The following is a 7283-nucleotide window of genomic DNA, read 5'->3' as shown; positions in this document are numbered from 1 at the left end:
TGAATCGTATGAGTTTTTCATATTAGAACATGTTGTGAAAAGCGTTTCGTCTAAAAATGTCGGGAAGTGGGAGATCTTTATTTGAAAATGGACAAAACCGGACAGAAGCTGTTGGGGCTTGTGTGCGCTGCGCACCTTAAGGTGTGCGCGCCGCGCACTCTCCTGTTATAAATAAAATAAAATTTTTTGTTTCACGTAATCGGTTGGTTATTGGTTTAGGTTGTTACAAGTGGTATCAGAGCATGGTCTAAGGGATTTAGGCGACTTGAGATAGGTGCCTAGACTTAGATTTATTTGTGTATGCGCTTTATGCGGGACTTGTAGAAGACGGGTCGGACCGGGAGTTGATTAGTGCTTAGGTTTATGTGAACTAACCTTGCGCTAATTGTTTTGTGTTGTGTTAGCAATCATCAAGCGAGATAGACGTTGTACTAGCAAGTTAATGCGACGTGCTCGCGTAACAATGATTAGCTACCATTGTTACGGGTTCAAATTGTGTCAAATAAGCGATGTACGACGATTGTTGAGAAAGATGGGGTAGTGTGGTGTATACACATATATACATATTTGTTAAGTCCTTTCATTTCGTTGCTTAATCTTTTTCGTTTTATAGTATGAAGACGAGAAACGGACCCGAGAACAATGAAGGGGGTACGAGCGAGGATGTCGAGTTTACGGCCAAGGTTGAGGCCATTATGCAAAGGCGTCATGCGGCCTTCTTAGAGGATGTTAAGAAGATGTTCTTGGATTCGATTGATGAACAAGTAGTCAATCTAGTCAAGGAACAAGTTAAGATTGTTCTTAGTGAGGATAACGCGGGAAGGCAAGATTTTCACTATAAAAACTTCAAAGATGCTCAACCTCCCATCTTTGAAGGTGAACGAGACCCACTCAAGAGTGCTCAATGGATCTCCGATATGGAGGAGGCTTTTCGTACTAGTGAGTGCCCCTCTCGATAAAAAGACGAGGTTTGGTAGTAGCATGATGAGGGGTGATGCCAAGTTGTGGTGGGACGCGAAAATCCGACTTTATGGTGAAGAACAAAGTATGAGTTTGACGTGGGACGAGTTTAAAGAAGAATTTTTCAAGGAGTACCGAACTTCTGCCGATCTTTCAAAGCTTAAGGACGAGTTACGTACTTTAAGGCAAGGGTCAATGGATTTGAACACTCTCAAGTCCACTTTCTTATCAAAGACCCAATTTTTCTCGGAGTATGACGGGAATGATCATATGTTGAAAGAAGATTTCTACCGAACCTTGAATGATAACTATCAAGAAAGGATTAGTAGGAATTCGGCGAAGACTTTTGATGAATTGTTTGATATCGCTAAGGGTTTTGAGTCGCTTGCTCCAAGAAAGAGTGACTTCACCTTTGGCAAACGAAAATTTGAAGCTACTAGCCACTCGAACAAGAAGAGCAAGAGTGTGACCGAGAGCGTCGTTAGTGTGAAAAAGGGGGCTTCTAAGAGTTTTGGGCCCACGTGCTACAATTGTAGTCGACAAAGGCACTTGGCCCGTGATTGTACGAACTCATCTTTCAACAAAATCGTTTGTTTTAATTGTAATAAAGAAGGGCACAAGAGGCCGGAGTGTCCCGATATGCGCAACAATAATGTTAAACGGCTAGAGAAGGCAGCGGGTACGGCTAGGGGTCATAATTATTTGATGACCAATGAGGAAGCTAAGCAATCTAACGAAGTTGTCTCAAGTACTTTCATGGTTAATTCTAATCCGGCAAGGATACTCTTTGATAGTGGTGCTAACTTGTCGTTTGTGTCACCAAAATTTGTGCCTAAACTAAATAAACCATTAGCTAAGTTAAGTCGTCCAATAGAAGTTGAAATAGCGGATGACAAGACGGTGCTAGTGGTTGATGTGTGTAAAGATTGTAGTGTTGTGTTTGGTGCCGAAAACTTTAAAATCGATCTCGTTCCGATGACTTTGGGAGATTTTGATATCGTGGTTGGTATAGATTGGCTCGATCATAATAGAGCCGATATTGCATGCCATGAAAAATCTATTCGGGTGAAAACCCCAAGTGGGGGAGAGTTAATTATTCATGGCGATTTGCGAAGAAGACTTGTGCCGATATGCACTTTTGTACGGGCACGTCGTTTCCTTGTTAGTGGTGGCATGGCTTTTCTGGCCCATGTTGTTGATACTCGAGATGAGCCACCATCCATTCGTGAAATTCCGGTGGTAGGTGAATTTGAAGACGTTTTTCCGGATGAGTTACCGGGTGTTCCGGTGGAAAGACAAGTTGAATTTCGCATTTAGTTGGTTCCGGGGGCTACCCCCATTGGTAAAACTCCTTATCGTTTAGCACCAACGGAAATGCAAGAGTTGTTAAATCAAACCCAAGAGTTTCTTGAGAAGGGTTTCATTCGACCGAGTGCTTCACCATGGGGCGCTCCGGTTTTATTTGTGAAGAAGAAGGATGGTAGTATGCGGATGTGAATCGATTATCGGGAGTTGAATAAAGTGACGATCAAGAATTGTTATCCATTGCCTCGGATTGAAGATTTGTTTGACCAACTCCAAGGTGCAACGTATTTCTCTAAAATCGACCTATGGTCCGGCTATCACCAAATGCGGGTCCGCGAGGAAGATATTGAGAAAACGGCTTTTCGAATGCGTTATGGACATTTTGAGTTTGTAGTTATGCCTTTTGGTCTTACGAATGCACCGGCGGCATTCATGGATCTTATGAACCGAGTGTGCCAACCTATGTTGGACAAGTCGGTAATTGTGTTCATTGACGACATACTTGTTTATTCGAAGAGTATGAAGGAACATGAACATCATTTGCGGGGTGTGTTGAAGACGTTGCGGAAGGAGAAGTTGTATGCTAAATTCTCCAAATGTGAATTTTGGCTAAGGGAAGTTCAATTCCTTGGTCATATTGTGAACAAGGACGGTATTCAAGTAGATCCGGGGAAGATAGAGACGGTGAAGAGTTGGGGACGACCGATTACGCCCACAGAAATTCGAAGTTTTCTCGAATTGGTAAGCTATTATCGTCGGTTTATCCAAGACTTTTCTAAGATTGCTTCTCCATTGACAAAATTGACAAGGAAGAACGCTAGATTTAATTGGGAAAACGAGCAAGAAATTGCTTTTCAATTGTTAAAAGAGAAGTCATGTCAAGCTCCGGTGTTAGTGTTGCTGGAAGGTGTAGAAGACATGACAGTTTATTGTGACGCGTCTTTAAATAGGATTGGTTGTGTTCTAATGCAAAGAGGTAAAGTCATCGCTTATGCCTCTCGACAATTAAAGGAACACGAGACGAGATATCCGACTCATGATCTTGAGTTGGCGGCGGTTGTACATGCGTTGAAAATTTGGCGTCACTACTTGTACGGTGTCAAATGTACGATTTATTCGGATCATAAAAGTTTGAAACATCTTTTTAATCAACGAGATTTGAATTATCGTCAACGTAGATGGATAGATGTGGTGAAAGATTACGATTGTGAGATACTTTATCATCCGGGCAAGGCGAATGTGGTCGCGGATGCGTTAAGTCAAAAGAGTCAACATCCGACGTTACGATTGGGATTGTTACGTATGACTATTATAACGATTTCCTTGTAAAGCTTGGTGAGATTCAAATTGAGGCTTTTGTTAACAATAAGCATGAGGAACGAATCGTAAACGGAGTTCATTACTTTAGTCCCGCATGGTTTGTTGTCTTTTCAAGGAAGGGTATGGGTGCCTAGAATGGGAGATTTTCGAAGAGTGCTACTTGATGAGGCACATAAGACAAAGTATTCCATTCATCCGGGCACGACGAAAATGTATCATGACTTGAAGAAGGATTATTGGTGGCCGGACATGAAACGTGATGTTGTAAAGTATGTTGAACAATGTGTTACATGTTTGCAAGTTAAGGCCGAGCACCAAAAGCCGTATGGTAAGTTACAACCATTAGAAATCCCGAAGTGGAAATGGGAGCACATTACCATGGATTTCATTACAAAATTACCAAAGACGGCGAGAACCCAATTTGATTCGATTTGGGTGATAGTTGATCGATTGACGAAAAGTGCCTTATTTCTTCCCATTCAGGAAGCGATATCGTCGGAAACTTTGGCTAAGTTGTTTATCAAGGAGGTGATAGCGAGACACGGGGTTTCTATATCTATTATTTCAGATCGAGATACCCGTTTTACATCTCGATTTTGGGAAAAGTTTCATGAAGATATGGGCACGCAATTGAAATTGAGCACGGCGTATCATCCTCAAACGGATGGTCAAACCGAACGTACGAATCAAACTTTAGAGGATATGTTACGGGCGTGTATTATTGATTTTGGTGGTAGTTGGGATGAGCACTTACCTTTGGTGGAATTCTTGTTCAATAATAGTTACCATATTAGTATCGGGATGCCACCTTACGAGATGCTTTATGGGCGGAGGTGTCGAACTCTGATTTGTTGGGGTGAAGTGGGACAAAAGGAAATCGGGAGTACCGATTTGGTTTTAGAGACGAATAGCAAGATTGATATGATTCGGGCTCATTTGAAAAAGGCTCAAGATAGACAAAAGTCATATGCCGACAAACGTAGGCGAATGATCGAATTCCAAGAAGGTGACATGGTGATGCTTAAGGTTTCTCCATGGAAAGGTATTATTCAGTTTCAAAAAAGGGGAAAGTTAGCTCCTCGGTTTATTGGTCCTTTTAAAGTTTTAGCTCGTGTTGGCGAAGTTGCGTACCGTTTGGAATTACCCGAAGAGCTTGCGGGGATCCATAATACATTTCATGTTTCCCATCTCCGTAAGTGTCTTGCGGATGATTCTTCACGGGTGCCATTAGAAGAGATTGAGCTAAACAATAAGTTAGAATATGTTGAGGAGCCGATTGCCATGCTAGATGAGAAGGTCAAAAGGTTGAGAAATAAAGAAGTAAGAACTTTTAAAGTTCAATGGCGTCGGAGTAAAGGTTCCGAGTTTACTTGGGAGCCCGAAGAATTCGTGTTGGTTTATCTTCCCTCTTGTCATGCGGCTTGGATCGCGAGGACGCACTCCGATTCAAGTGGGGGAGAGTTGTAAGACCCTAATCATTTTTATATAGCAGTGTATATATGATACATAGAGGGTGGGTGTCTTTGTGTAATTAAACTGAAGTCAGAAACTGTCCAGCACTTAGTGCGCACCGCCCACACTAAAGGGAGCGCGCCGCGCACCCTTTACTGTAGCCGGATTATGCTCTTTTAATGAGATATTTTGATGGGCTTTTTGGTAATTTCACTTGGGGACGAGTTAAAAGCTACCAGATCAGTTTGGGGTGAGTCATAACTCCATTATCACCAACCTTATCCTTTTCCACTTCAATTTTAGAGAGAGTGAGATTCTTGTGTGAGAAAGTTCAAGCAAGGGAAGAAGGAGCTAGTTTTGGGTCTTAGCTCGAGTTATAAAGTTGTTCATCTCCTCTCTAGCTACGTTTTGGTTGTAGTGGTATGTTCTAACTTTGATTTCCTTACTTTGATTTTGTGTAAGGGTTAGGGTTTGGGTAAATGAAGAACACAAAACCCATATTTATTGATCTTGGGTGTTCTTGGGTAAGATTGAGTCATGTGGACTCAAGAATGACTAACCTAGGGTTTCAAAGTGTTAATTGGTGTCATGAGCCTTAATTGGTTAGTTAATTACTAGCACACCTAGTTATTTAGCAAATGGGTGTGTTGGTTTTAAAATGGTCAAAATGTTAATGATTGACCTAGTTGGGAAATATGGGTATGAAATACCCTTATTGTGTATTAGTTAGTGTTGTGGGATCTTAATCACTAGCTTTGAGTGATTTATGATGGTTTTGACCTTAATGAGATGGTTTTGGCGATAATGGGGCATTTAAAGCATTTAAGTCATTAAATGCACATAAGTAAATTGTTGGTATTTAATCCGACTAGTTTGTGTGTTGATTGAGTACTTATTGTATTAGGTACTTTGCCTTGAAGCTTACGGAAGTATAAAACATTCACCGAAGCGTTAAGGTGAGTGGAATGATTATATGCATATGTATATAATGTATTTATTTGTATGCTATGGTATGAACCAAAGAGCCGGTAGTGCCATAGTATGTGCTAGCGTCCTATGATGTGAACCAAAGAGCCGGTAGCGTCATAGTACGTGTGTTGTAGTGTGAACCAAAGAGCCGGTAGCATTACGGCACGAGTTGTTAGAGTGTGAACCAAAGAGCCGGTAGCACTTTAGCGCGAGTATGACTCGGGTTGTGATGTGAACCAAAGAGCCGGTAGCGTCATAACCGATGCGTATGGAGTGAACCAAAGAGCCGGTAGCACCATGACGCGAGTATGGTTAACCATGGTTGTGTTTTGTTTTGTAGCATATTGTATTATGTCGATTATATGTTATTGATTACGCTAGTTGCGATTTGTTGGAGATTATTAGCTTTGTACATGAGATGGTATGTGTAACAACCCTGATTTTTCCGTTACTTCCGTTAACCTTCCGTTAGTTTATTTAACGGCAATTATTTAACTTTTATGCGTTTACGTGTATTAAATGCGTACTTGATCTTCGGAGGGTTTTAATAATTGATATGGGTTGATATTAATTCAAATAAATATTTCGGATAATGAAATACGATAAAAACGATACGATTTTGATAAAAGCTTTTTGAGCAACGAAACGATCGGGTTTATTTTAATAATTAATTTTATTAATTATTAACTTTTTAAAAAATTTAATTTATTGGGTTTTTAATAAATTAGACAATTGGTTGCGTTTAACGATCGGGTTAGCGTTCCGGGCCTTCGGTACGACTAAACGGCACTTAAAATGGACCACGATTACACGAGATTGCAAAACGAGAGCCCGGGAACCCCATGTGGGCCCCATTCGGCCGACCCCCCCTCCCCACCCCCTTTATGTTTAATTTTTGATAAATTTAGGGACTTATGTGTTAATTATTTAAACTAGGGTTAATATAAATACAAGTATTAACACAAATTAGGTATAAACCCTCACTAGAAAAAAAAGGCAGTCGACTTCTCCCTGGCTCCCTCCCATCGTCGACCAACACCATCACCACCATACCTTCATCTTTCAAAATTAGCAAAAGTGTTATACAGGAATCGCGTTCATCTCCTCGTTCTCTATCCATTGGTATAAATAATTTTGTAATCTAAGGTATATTTACATGAACCCTAATTCTTAAAAATATGATTTTTATAAAGTTTCGTAGTTATGTTGTCAATTGCTCAAGTCTATACACGTACGTGTTAATTGTAATCGTTATTTTGATTGTTTGATGCGCTAGG

Source organism: Rutidosis leptorrhynchoides, chromosome 8 (assembly GCF_046630445.1).
Source record: "Rutidosis leptorrhynchoides isolate AG116_Rl617_1_P2 chromosome 8, CSIRO_AGI_Rlap_v1, whole genome shotgun sequence".
Taxonomy (NCBI): Eukaryota; Viridiplantae; Streptophyta; class Magnoliopsida; order Asterales; family Asteraceae; genus Rutidosis; species Rutidosis leptorrhynchoides.
Note: the sequence above shows the minus strand (reverse complement) of the source record.